Source organism: Pleurodeles waltl, chromosome 4_1, assembly GCF_031143425.1.
Source record: "Pleurodeles waltl isolate 20211129_DDA chromosome 4_1, aPleWal1.hap1.20221129, whole genome shotgun sequence".
Taxonomy (NCBI): Eukaryota; Metazoa; Chordata; class Amphibia; order Caudata; family Salamandridae; genus Pleurodeles; species Pleurodeles waltl.
The window spans coordinates 169,393,286-169,406,781 of record NC_090442.1 but is presented as its reverse complement, the minus strand read 5'-3'; positions in this window follow the sequence as shown (position 1 = coordinate 169,406,781).

Here is a 13,496-nt window from a genome sequence, read left to right as displayed (position 1 = left end):
TCTTTGAGAATTGGGTCCCTAATTAGGTCTGGCGTTAACAATGATGTTTTGTTTTTATTAAACTTCTAACCCTCTATCTATTTATTGGCTGGCTTTACTGTGAGTGATTGCATTCTGCACTTCCACAAGGAGCATATTGGCATACAAAGTAGTTTTGTTCAGTGCCAGGAACTACTGTGGCAATCAGTGGTGTAACGAAACTGAAGTGCCCCCCCTGCAAAGAACAGAGAGGGCCCCCCTCCCTCTAGACTCCCTTAGTGCAGGTGCTGTGCTTAGGTGACCCCCTGGAGGAGGGCTGCAGGGCCTTTGTTACGCCACTGGTGGCAATGTATGCTTTTTGAGACCAATTTTTTTTTTTCTTTTTGCCAGTGTTGGTTACAATGGTGAGGGTCTGGCAGCTCCCACAACAATAAAGTGTTACAAAAGCGATGTCAAAACAAGACATGCATTGATGAAACCAAAAGACTCACAAAAAATGTTGGATCGGTTGGCTTTGCCTATGTTTGTTTATTTTCATGCTTCCCATAATCATGTTGAAAACGGTTACACTGATTTTCCACTAGGTATATTTTTGGGAAATATTAGCATCCATCAACGCATTTTACTAAATTACACTTCAAAGAAATAGCACCTAAAATTTCATAGTAGCATAATATTTTTTTTCCTACTTGCATTTCTTTCTGAACATTGGCCCTCATTACAACCCTGGCGGTAAATCCCGCTTACCGCCGTGCAGAAGACCGCCAACATACCGATGCGGCCGCAGAATTCCGCTACAGGTATTACGACCCACAGCTCGGAATCCGCCACAATACAGACACCCACACAAGTCCGCCACACCAAAGGTCAGTGATAAACTGGCGATAACAAAACCGACACCGTCACGCCAACAAGAATACACCCACACTATCAAGACCCACGAATCAAAAGCGCTGCTCTTTCAAACGCGGTAAACCATTGGCGGTACACACCGCCGTGCTCAAAGTTCACACACACTTACAAATCACAACCACATTGGACAATTCAAATTACGCACACCTGATACACATACACACACCACTCCCACACACCCAATCCAATATAAAACACACACCCACATTACCCACAAACCCTTACTACCAGAAATTTGAAAGAAGGCCAGAGAGAGACACTACCAAAAACAACACCAGCATCCGCAGACACACAACACCATCACTTACACAACCTCCACACACCGCAAACAACACACACCAACACATCCCCTCACACATCACAACAGACACCACCTCACACATCACCCACACCACATCATGGCACCTCAAAGACACCCCAGGTTCTCTGAGGAGGAGCTCAGGGTCATGGTGGAGGAACTCATCCAGGTAGAGCCACAGCTATTTGGATCACAGGTGCAGCAGACATCTATTGCAAGGAAGATGGAGCTATGGCGAAGAATTATCAACAGGGTAAACACAGTGGGACAGCATCCAAGAACACAGGTAGTAGTAGTGGCCACGTTTCAGGAGGAACACTACCTTGGGATCAGGGAGGACTTGAAGTCCATTAACACCACCCTGGTCACCATTGCAGGGGTGCTGGCAGACCTTCTCAACACCTGGAGGGCCACAGTGGCACAACAAGGGGCCCCTGACAGTAGCCTGGATGATGAACAGCCCTCCAACTCCGCCGGCGCTAGTGGACAGGAGGCACCGCCACAGGAACAACAGGACACCAGCACCCCGCCCCCTGCAGATGGAGAACCACCCCGCAAACGGTCCCTGAAATCCAGGAACAAGACAGAGAACATTGCCAAGACCCCCACCAGGAAATGGGATCCCCCTGAATGTCACCCTTCTGTCCCACTATTGTAGGAAGGTAGCCTCTTTCTAGCCTTGTTACCCCCACTTTTGACCTGTTTGTGAGTATACGTCAGGGTGTTTTTACTGTCTCACTGGGATCCTGCTAGCCAGGGCCCAGTGCTCATAGTGAAAACCCTATGTTTTCAGTGTGTCTGATATGTGTCACTGGGATCCTGCTAGCCAGGACCCCAGTGCTCATAAGCTTGTGGCCTATATGTGTTCCCTGTGTGGTGCCTAACTGTATCACTGAGGCTCTGCTAACCAGAACCTCAGTGTTTATGCTCCCCCTGCTTTTAAAATTGTCACTTCACGCTAGTGACTAATTTTACCAATTCTCATTGGCACACTGGAACACCCTTATAATTACCTTGTATATGGTACCTAGGTACCCAGGGTATTGGGGTTCCAGGAGATCCCTATGGTCTGCAGCATTTCTTTTGCCACCCATAGGAAGCTCAGACAATTCTTACACAGAACTGCCACTGCAGCCTGAGTAAAATAACGTCCACGTTATTTCACAGCCAATTTCACTGCATATAAGTAACTTATAAGTCACCTATATGTCTAACCCTCACTTGGTGAAGGTTGGGTGCCAAGTTATTTAGTGTGTGGGCACCCTGGCACTAGCCAATGTGCCCCCACATTGTTCAGGGCAAATTCCCCGGACTTTGTGAGTGCGGGGACACCATTACACACGTGCACTACATATAGGTCAATACCTATATGTAGCGTCACCATGGTAACTCCGAACATGGCCATGTAACATGTCTAGGATCATGGAATTGTCCCCCCAATACCATTCTGGTATTGGGGGGACAATTCCATGCATCCCTGGGTCTCTAGCACAGAACTCGGGTACTGCCAAACTTGCTTTCCGGGGTCTCCACTGCAGCTGCTGCCAACCCCTCAGACAGGTTTCTGCCCCCCTGGGGCCTGGGCAGCCTGGTCCCAGGAAGACAGAACAAAGAATTTTCTCTGAGTGAGGGTAATACACCCTCTCCCTTTGGAAATAGGTGTGAAGGGCTGGGGAGGAGTAGCCTTCCCCAGCCTCTGGAAATGCTTTGATGGGAGCAGATGGTGCCCTCTCTGCATGAGCCAGCCAACACCGGTTCAGGGATCCCCCAGCCCTTCTCTGGCACAAAACTGGACAAAGGAAAGGGGAGTGACCACTCCTGTGACCAGCACCTCCCAGGGGAGGTGCCCGGAGCTCCTCCAGTGTGTCCCAGACCTCTGCCATCTTGGATTCAGAGATGTTGGGGCTCAATGGACAGCTCTGAGTGGCCAGTGCCAGCAGGTGATGTCAGGGACCCCCTCTGATAGGTGCTTACCTTTCTCAGTAGCCAATCCTCCTTTTTGGGCTATTTTGGGTCTGTCCTCGGGGCTATTCTTCAGATAACGAATGCAAGAGCTCACCAGAGTTCCTCTGCACTTCCCTCTTCGACTTCTGCCAAGGATCGACTGCTGACTGCTCCAGGATGCCTGCAAAACCACAACAAAATAGCAAGACGACTACCAGCAACATTGTAGCACCTCATCCTGCTGGCTTTCGCGACTGTTTCCTGGTGGTGCATGCTCTGACGGCTGTCTGCCTTCACCCTGCACTGGAAGCCAAGAAGAAATCTCCCATGGGTCGACGGAATCTTCCCCCTGCCAACGCAGGCACCAAACTTCTGCATCACCAGTCCTCTGGGTCCCCTCTCATCCTGATGAGCCTGGTCCCTGGAACACAGGAGCTAGGTCCCAGTGTCTCCCATAGTCCAGTGGCCCTTCTGTCCAAATTTGGTGGAGGTAAGTCCTTGCCTCCCCACACCAGACAGTAATCCTGTGTACTGCGTGATCTGCAGATGCTCCGGCTTCTGTGCACTTTTCCAAGGATTCCTTTGTGCACATCCTAGCCTGGATCCCCAGCACTCCGTCCTGCATTGCCCAACTCACTGAGTTGGACTCGGCTGTCGTGGGACCCTCCTTTGTGACTCTGAGTCAACTGCTGTCCTCAGATCTTCTAAGTGCCTGTTCAGGTACTTCTACGGGTGCTGCCTGCTTCTGCAGAGGCTCTCTGAGTTGCTGAGTGCCTCCTCTGTCTCCTCCTCCAAGGGACGATTTCCTGGTCTTTTCTGGGCCCCAGCAGCACTCAAAATCCTCAACTGCAACTCTTGCAGCTAGCAAGGCCTGTTTGCAGTCTTTCTGCATGGAAACAACTCTGCATCCTCCGGCACGCCGTGGGACATCTTCTGACCAAAGGAGAAGTTCCTGCCACCTTCTGTTGTTGCAGAATCTTTGGCTTCTTCCACCCAGAGGCAGCTCTTTTGCTCCTTCATCTGGGGTTTAGTGGGCTCCTGCCCCCCCTGGACACTTGCATGACTCTTGGACTTGGTCCCCTTCCTTTACAGGTCCTCAGGTCCAGGAATCCATCTTCAGTGTTTTGGAGTCAGTTGTTGTCCTTGCAGAATCCCCTTTCTCGACTTTACTGTCTTTCTGGGGTAGTAGGGTAACTTTACTCCTACTTTTCAGGGCCTTGGGGTGGGGTATCTTGGACACCCTTAGTGTTTTCTTACACTCCCAGAGACCCTCTACATACTACACTAGGCCTGGTGTCCATTCGTGGTTCGCATTCCACTTTTGGAATATATGGTTTGTGTTGCCCCTAGGCCTATTTCTCCCTATTGCATTCTATTGTGATTCTACATTGTTTCCACTACTTTTCTAACTGTTACTTACCTGATTTTGGTTTGTGTGCATATAATTTGTGTATATTACTTACCTCCTAAGTGAGGGTATCCTTTGAGATACTTTTGGCATATTGTCACTAAAATAAAGTACCTTTATTTTTAGTAACTCTGACTATTGTGTTTCTTGTGATATGATGCTATATGATATAAGTGGTATAGTAGGAGCTTTGCATGTCTCCTAGTTCAGCCTAAGCTTCTCTGCTATAGCTACCTCTAACCGCCTAAGCTGCTAGAAACACCTCTATTCTACTAATAAGGGATAACTAGACCTGGCACAAGGTGTACGTACCACAAGGTACCCACTATAAGCCAGGCCAGCCTCCTACAACTATGTCACCCTGTCCATCCTTAAACTGCCATTGCTCCACGTCCTATGCCCCTTTTGACAATGTACCTGTGAAACAAATAGACTGGACTCTTCCAAGTCAAAGTGCCAAGTCAGGGTCATACACTGAGTGAAAATGACAGACTTATGCTAGCTCAAACAACAGTATGAGATGTGGGAAGCAGTTACATCTTCTTACCTGTGTTTCACTAGAATTACTGCATGATGATATTGTTTTGGTTGTCGATATCCTCTTCTTCTGCCTCCTCTTCTTCACTGTCCACAGGCTCCACAGCTGCCACAAGACCACCATCTGGCCCATCCTCCTGCAGAAAAGGCACCTGCCATCGCAAAGCTAGGTTGTGCAGCATACAGCAGGCCACGATTATCTGGCACACCTTCTTCGGTGAGTAGTACAGGGAGGCACCTGTCAGATGGAGGCACCGGAATCCGGCCTTTAGGAGGCCGAAGGTGCGTTCGATCACCCTCCTAGTTCACCCATGTGCCTCATTGTAGCGTTCCTCTGCCCTTGTCCTGTGATTCCTCACTGGGGTCAGTAGTCAATGACAGGTTGGGGTAACCAGAGTCACCTGCAAATGTCGAGGGACAACTGTTAGACACACACCAACCCTTAGGGACAGCTCCATACCCAGACACCTATGTCAACTGTATTGGGACCTTGCCCTCACCTATTAGCCACACACGGTGCCTCTGGAGTTGCCCCATCAGATTAGGGATGCTGCTATTTCTCAAAATGTAAGCGTCATGCACAGAGCCAGGATACTTGCCATTGACATGGGAGATGTACTGGTCTGCCAAACAGACCATCTGCACATTCATCGAATGGTAGCTCTTCCGGTTTCTATACACCTGTTCATTTCTGCGGGGGGCACAAATGCCACATGTGTCCCATCAGTGGCACCAATGATGTTGGGGATATGTCTCAGTGCATAGAAGTCACCTTCCACTGTGGACAAATTCTCCACCCGAGGGAAAACGATGTAGCTGCGCATGTGTTTCAGCAGGGCAGACAACACTCTGGACAACACGTTAGAGAACATTGGCTGGGACATCCCTGATGCCATGGCCACTGTTGTTTGAAAAGACCCACTGGCCAGGAAATGGAGTACAGACAGCACCTGCACTGGGGGGGTATCCCTGTGGGATGGTGGAGAGCTGACATCAGGTCTGGCTCCAACTGGGCACACAGTTCCTGGATTGTTGCACGATCAAGCCTGTATGTGACTAGGATGTGTCTCTCTTCCATTCCATTGTCGACAGGTCCACCAGGGGTCTGTACACCAGAGGATGCCGCCATCTCATCACCTGCCCCAGCAGGCGTGCCCTATGGAGGAGAACAGCGAGCAGAGAGTCACCCAACACTGAGGTATCACAATTTGTTATTTGCAGAAACTTTATTAATCCGCAATGCGCCGGTATCTCTCTAAATTCCCGGGCCAAATAGGTGTGACGCAGTTAACATTCATCCCATGTGGACTCCTGAAATGGCAAATGCCTGACCTGTAAGGTGGGACAAGGGGATATGAGGTAACTGCGCTGGCGTTTGTACACCGTCACGGTGGGCGGTCGAAGACCGCAGCGCAATTCTGCATTGGTTAACATTGGGCCCTATGGGTCCCAGGAGCCAATGACGATGTACGCCGTCGGTGACGATACGCACCGCCACGGACGTGACCGACATTTTCTTGTCTGTTCCCTCACTTGATTCCTGATCTTCAACAGGAGAGGACCTACACTGCAAGTGCTGCTGTGACCTGTGTCTGGAAGCGACAATGGCTCGAGTGTCTGGGGAAAGGGCCCCTGCCTTCACTTCAGAGGAGTTGGAGAAACTAGTGGATGGGGTCCTCCCCAGTACACACAACTGTACGGTCCTCCAGACATACAGGTGAGTACACTGTGAGTATGCTGCATGGGCAATGCATGTTTAGAGTGGTGTGGATGGAGGATACATGGGGGGGCTGAGGCCTGCATGTACGGATGGTGAGTGTATGTGTGTCAGGGCATGGGTGGGAACTGGTGGGCAATGAGTATGACGGTCCGGATGGGTAAGTAATTTCCTTTCCCCCTGTACCATTCCTCTAGGTCAGCGCCCACCTGAAGAAGGGTATTTGGCGTGCCATTGACTCCGGACCCGGGGGGGCTACCACAGACGGAGCATCCACTGCCGTAAAAGATGGGAGGACCTGTGCCGCTGGAGCAAGAAGACGGCAGAGGCCCAGCTGGGCATGGCCTCCCAACATGGGAGTGGTGCCCGTCGTACTATGACCCCCCTGATGTTCTGGATCCTGGTGGTGGCCTATCCGGAGTTGGATGGGTGCTTGAGGGCATCAAAGCAGCCACAAGGGGGTGAGTACAGTCTCATTCAGCTGACTCTGCACGCATTACGAGGTGTCTGGGTGGGGGAGTTGGGCAGTGGGTTCCCCTAGGCCAGGGCGGACTTGGTAGGCAAGGTCCCTTGTGAGGCAGGCTATGTGGCACCCCAACCCCACCAGTGGTAAGAGCGATCTACACCTAGTCAGGAACCTGTGACTTCCAGGTGTGCAGCAATTGGTCTTAGGCCTTGTACCCCATGGCAGCTGTAATTTCTAGGAACTGTCAGTGCCTAGCATAGAGCAGAGGGCTGCTCCATGGGTGTTGTGTTCGCCAACGGTAGTGGTGTTGCATGCACTGAACATGTCTTTCTTCTGTCTTTCCCCCCCATTTTTGTGGTCTCCCTGTTCTTGTGTGCAATAGCATCATCAGGCGGAGGAGCATTGGCACCGGAGCAGGAGGGAGCTGCCACCCACTTGGCCCTGGAGGGTGAAGCAACGGAGTCTGAAGCCACCAGTGGGACGGAGCGTGAGGGGAGCTCCACGGCGGGGACAGGAGCAGACAGCAGTGACAGCAACTCCTCCTCTGATGGGAGCTCCCTTGCGGTGGCAGGCACCTCTATGCCCACCGCATCGACAGGTACAGCTGCCACCCCACCTACCAGCACTGCCCTTCCAGCAACCCCTCAGAGTGATTTCTGTGCCCGTTCACCCAGGAGGAAGGGCATCTCCTTTGCCCCAGGCACCTCAGGCCCTGCGCCAGTCAGCGCTGCTGCCCTCAGTGAGGAGGCTATTGACCTCCTGAGATCCCTCACTGTTGGGCAATCTACCATTGTGAAAGCCATCCAGGGAGTAGAGAGGCATTTGCAACAAGCAAATGAATACCTGGAGGGCATTCATTCTGGGCAGGCAGCCCAACAGAGAGCATTTCAGGCTCTGGCCTCAGCACTGATGGCAGCCATTGTCCCTGTGTCCAGCCTCCCCCTTCCAACCTCCTCCACCCAGAACCAATCCCCTGTTGTCAGCCTATCCCAAGCACACCATCAGACCAGCATGCACACACACCAACACACAAGAGTGGACATGGCAAACATAAGCACCACACATCCCACAGGCACTCACACAAGCACCACCCCCATGCAGACACACCAACATCCACTGCCTCCACTGTGTCCCTCTCCTCCACGTCCTCCTCCTCCCCCCCTGTCTCGTCTCCACTCACACCAGCATGCACTACATCTACAGCCACTACGTCCATCACCAGCACACCCATCACCACACTCCGCTCACGTGCACTCACCACCCCACTACCATTCACACATCCCCAGTATCCTCTCCCAGTGTGTCAGTGAGCCCTCCTCCCAAAGTACACAAACGCAGGCACACACCCACCCAACAGCCAGCCACCTCACAACAGGCTCCGGCCCATGCACCTTCACCCAAATTCAGAATACGTACACCTCCTACAACCACTACCTCTACCTCCACTCCCAAACCCCCACCATCTTCCTATCCCAGTGTGTCTAAAAAACTCTCCCTGGCTAACATTGACCTCTTCCCCATGCCTCCCCCCGCCCTTCCCCTAGGGCCAGGCTTTCCAGGTCCCAGCCCAGCACCTCAGCCATCACTTCCCCAGGCACAGTGGTGCCAGCAACTGCGGGGTCATCAAGTGCGCCACCCATCAGGGCTGCCAGTGTGCCACGTAGCAAGGGCAAGGACATTCCGCCACCTGCCAAGGCTTTAACACCGACCGCCAAGGTTGCAATGAGGGCCATTGTATTTTGAAAGTAAAGAATCATCACTCTTGCTTACAAGCTTCTTCAAACATTTGCAGCTAATCGGAGACCATTATGGGAGCGTTATACTAAGTCTCATATTGATTAACTTTTCAAACGTGTGTGTACACGTTTGTCTTTTTTTTAACTGGAAACACTGTCAGTAGAGCAGTGTGACCTTAAAACGTATATTTACAGCACACACACACCCTAATAATGAAGCTTTTCATTAATGAACCACAAATACAAGTTTGAACAGTATTAACAGATAGACACACATATTACCTCAACTGCATACAGTTCCCTTCTCTGTAAACTGGCAGCCAAAAGGTCTGTGCTGCAGGGTGTTGGGCCTTCTTGTCCCAAGGACACAATAAACATGAAAACGTGTTGCCTTTGACCCCAAACAATATGTCTTGGGCATTGGGGGATAGGAATTCTACATCCCTGTCAGACCATAGTCATAGTGAGAAATAGTCATTGATGAGTCTATGAATGGCCACAAAGAGACATGTTTGTGGTTGTGCAATGCAGATCACGCCTCAAAACACCCAGTCCCACCACTTGTGTGGGAATTATTCCTGCCTAATAGTATTCTGCTATGGTGCAATATTAAACTAAAAGAGAATGATTTATAGCTTTGAGGTCACCCTTTGTTATACTTGTCCTCAATGAATACAGCTTGTAGAGGTATGTTAAATCAGTATTTATTACCTTAATACGTAAAATCTCTGAAGACATCTCAGCCATCCGCTCGACACTGGCACCGATCAAATCCCCTTTGAATACTTACATTCTCAGTGGAACTCAGCCGAGCCTGAGTTCCACCACAGAATTTCAGCATTCCCCAATATGTTTCTACTTTTAGCCTCAACATATATATAACGCATCTCCCTCTCATAAACACAAATTACTTCAATTCTAATACCTTACCATGAATTTCATAAACATTCCTATATAATTGAATAAACTGGAACTAATGAATTCCTTTACACTGGACTTCTGAAAAAAATCACTCTAGCGTATAGAATTCTATGAAATTGTCCTTTTTTGCCACACCTATAACATTTTTTATTAGGTTTATTTTGCACACCCGAATAATGTACAGGTTGCTTTTTTAAAACTCTTTTCCTCCCTAATCACATTTACATCCTTACTAATATTTTTTTTCATTACTTCCATACACTTGATGGAGTGTTCTATTTCCTTAGCAACTGTAATGACTTCCTCTAGACTAGGATCATCAGGTAACCACAGTTCATCACATACCTTCTCAATGTTACACCCCAACATAAATTGATCTCAAATTCTCTCTTCAAGCAAAGTTCCAAATTTACAAGAAGATTCTAAATGTCTGAGATTAGTTATATCATTTTCAATAGATTCACACTCATATTGTAATCTTTTACCAAAATGATACCTTTCAAGAATGGTACTTACCTTTGCTAAATAATGTAAGTCAAGCTTTCTGATGCAAGTTTCATATTCAGGAAGGTGATCAAATACTTCCTGACATTCGGACCAAGACAGTGAAGTAACAGTGCTGTTCTTCTCTCAGCACTGAGTGATGTGCCACACACTCTGGAATACCTTTCAAAAACTTATTTCCATTTTCCCCACTTAATAGGTGGATCACCCAGAGTTGTTAAGAAAAATGGGGGAGATGTAACATTCTGCATATTTGCCTATGAGTTTATCAACTTAATTACAATTGTGTGATTAATCCTAATGGGAAATTAACTGTCCAACTTTTGTTACAGACGTGTTTATCGCTACTAATAATGAGGAAGTGTATTTTAAAAGCGTGCCTATCACTGTGTACAGATATAAGCTAGTCAAAATATGTTAGGGCGTGCCCATCGCCGGCGACAATAAAGAGAAATGTTTAGTATTATTTATAAAATATGCCTATCGCTGACAATCAAGACGGGCAATATACGTTTAAAGCATGCCAACACGCACACCAACGAAAACATCAGGGTGAAAAATATACATTCCCGGCTGTGTGTTGCTAGGCAAAGTCGTCTACAAGCTGCTCAATTCAGGCAAAATAAGTTTACGGGATGCCCATCACTGGTGAAAACATCAAAGTGAGAAATGTTCGTTCCCGGCTGTGTTTTGGTAGGAAATGGCATCTCCCAGCTGCTCATTACGTCATGTCTGCATAACACAACGTGGCAACAGCTTGTCGTTGCTAAGAAATGGAATTGACGTCGAGGAGGTGAGAAATTCAGTACAAGTAGTGTTTTCCGGGGTATGCAAACACAGGCTCAGTCGTGTACTGGCGTGTAATAGTGCCATGCTATAAATAATTCACCAGGACACGTATGATTAAGTTTTGCAGGCACGACTGCGCTGGAGGTCGAGGTCTACTGCATGCGACGCGCGCCTTCCTCAGTGACCTCACCTCCGTCCCATTCCTGTATTTATTGAGTTTCCGCCGGTGACCCAGGGTCATACCAAAACATTATTTACAACGGGGTTTGCCTTGGCAACACAACTCTTCACTGCTTCTCTTGGTAGTGGCCGCGCTCCCGTTACCTCACGGGCGCAACACTACATCCCTTCCAAAATTACACAACAAATGAACAAATACAATAAGACAAAATTAGAGGCAAAGTCTAATAGTGATTTAGCTTCATTAGATTATATCAGGAAATCACGCAACTTTGTTGAGGGTGCGGGGTTACTTTTCAGGTGGTATCTTGATTGGCAAGTTCTTCCGTTAAATGATCCTGTGTTGCTGGGGTTAGTGCCGGAGTCACAGTCATGTCTTTCACATATGTTTTCCGTGTCGTTTGGGGTTGGGTTGGTCGGATTGTGCTCCGGCTCCTCGTCCTCCTCAGATACATCAGCCACTGTTGCCGGGGTATTATGTTCTAGACTGACATCGGGTGACTCTCTTGGAGCTTGAAACCTCTTGAACCAGGATATGTTCCGCGCAACTTGTTCGGACCCTCTTTTTCCCACTACCAGTGATACCTGGTGATTGGTAACTATCCATGGTTTGTCCTCGAAGGGTAGATGAAATTTGCTCCCTGGGAACCTGTCTCTGATGAGTACAGAGTCTCCTACTTGAATATCCGAATTACGTGCTTTCCTGTGGCGGCTCACCATGTCATTTGACCGTTTCCTTTTGGTGTATTCTTTTCTTTCATTGATAGGAGCAGGTTTCCATGATTCATGATGCGGTACAACGTCAGTCACTACTCGACCCATTGGCAGGTGGCTAGGAGCTACTCCAGAGGTAGAGTGGGGTGTGATTCGGTAATCACGGAGAAAAGAGTAGACAGCTCTTTCCGGTGCTTAGTTCTTGGCCAGTGCAATTTGAACTATTTTATTCAATGTCCTCATAAATCTTTCAACCTCCCTGTTGGCTTGAGGCCATCTGGGTGTGATCTTTCTGTTCTTTATACCAAGTGATCGTAAGTATTCTCCAAACTCATTTCCGTGAAATGGCGGTCCGTTGTCAGTCTTGACTTCTCTTATTAGCCCATGAGTGGCGAACATCTTCTCCATCTTTAAGATAATTTCAGACGCTGTCAAGGTTCGGACTACTTCCACCTCTGGGTAACGAGAATAGTCATCAATCATGACTATCAGATGATCTCCATTAGGCAGACTTCCAAAGTCAAGGCTGGTAGATACCCACGGCTTGTGAGGTCGTTCCTCTGCCTCTATCGGGACTGGCACATTGGGCATTCCAGTCGTTTGGCACCAGTGGCATGAACGTATTAACTCCTCTACTTTCTCATCCATCCTTGGGAACCATACCTTTGTCCTCAATCTGCTTTTGGTTTTCATCATTCCCTGGTGGCCAGCGCGTGCGAGCTGAACTACTCTATTTGTGAGGCTGGAGGGGATCACTAACCTGTGACCTCGGAGAAGGCATCCATCTTCACTGATCGTCAGCTCTTGCTGCACTCGGTGCAGACCTTCCTTGACCATTCTCGCTTCAGGGGTTAGAGATTGCCACTGTTTCGGTCCGGCGCGGTAGTTGTTGTTCTTCATCACATGTATCGCTCTCTGGAGATTATCGTCCATTTCTGTGGCCTGTCTTATAGTGTACATCGAGATGGGTAGCGGTCGAGATCTCTCTGCTGCGCATTTGACGTACTCCTCTGTTTCACGGGCTTCACTTTCCTCTCTCGAGGTGGCAGGTCCGGAGTGTCTTGAGAGATAATCCACCGGGTTGTTTACTCCTGGGCGATATTCTAGTTTGCAGTTGTATTCTTGCAACTGGAGCGTCCATTTTTCAATGCGTGGAGGTGGTTTGGATGCGGTGCCTTGAAAGAGCGGTATTAGTGGTTTGTGGTCCGTAGTGACAATGAATGGGTGCCCATGCACATATAGGTGGAAATGTTTACACCCCCAGTGGATGGTAATTGCTTTTCGCTCAATCTGAGAATACCTTTTCTCAGTATCTGTCAGCGGGCGGCTTGCGTATGCAACTGGGGCCCAGTCCTCCGTGTAAACTTTTTGGAGGAGCACAGCTCCTAGCC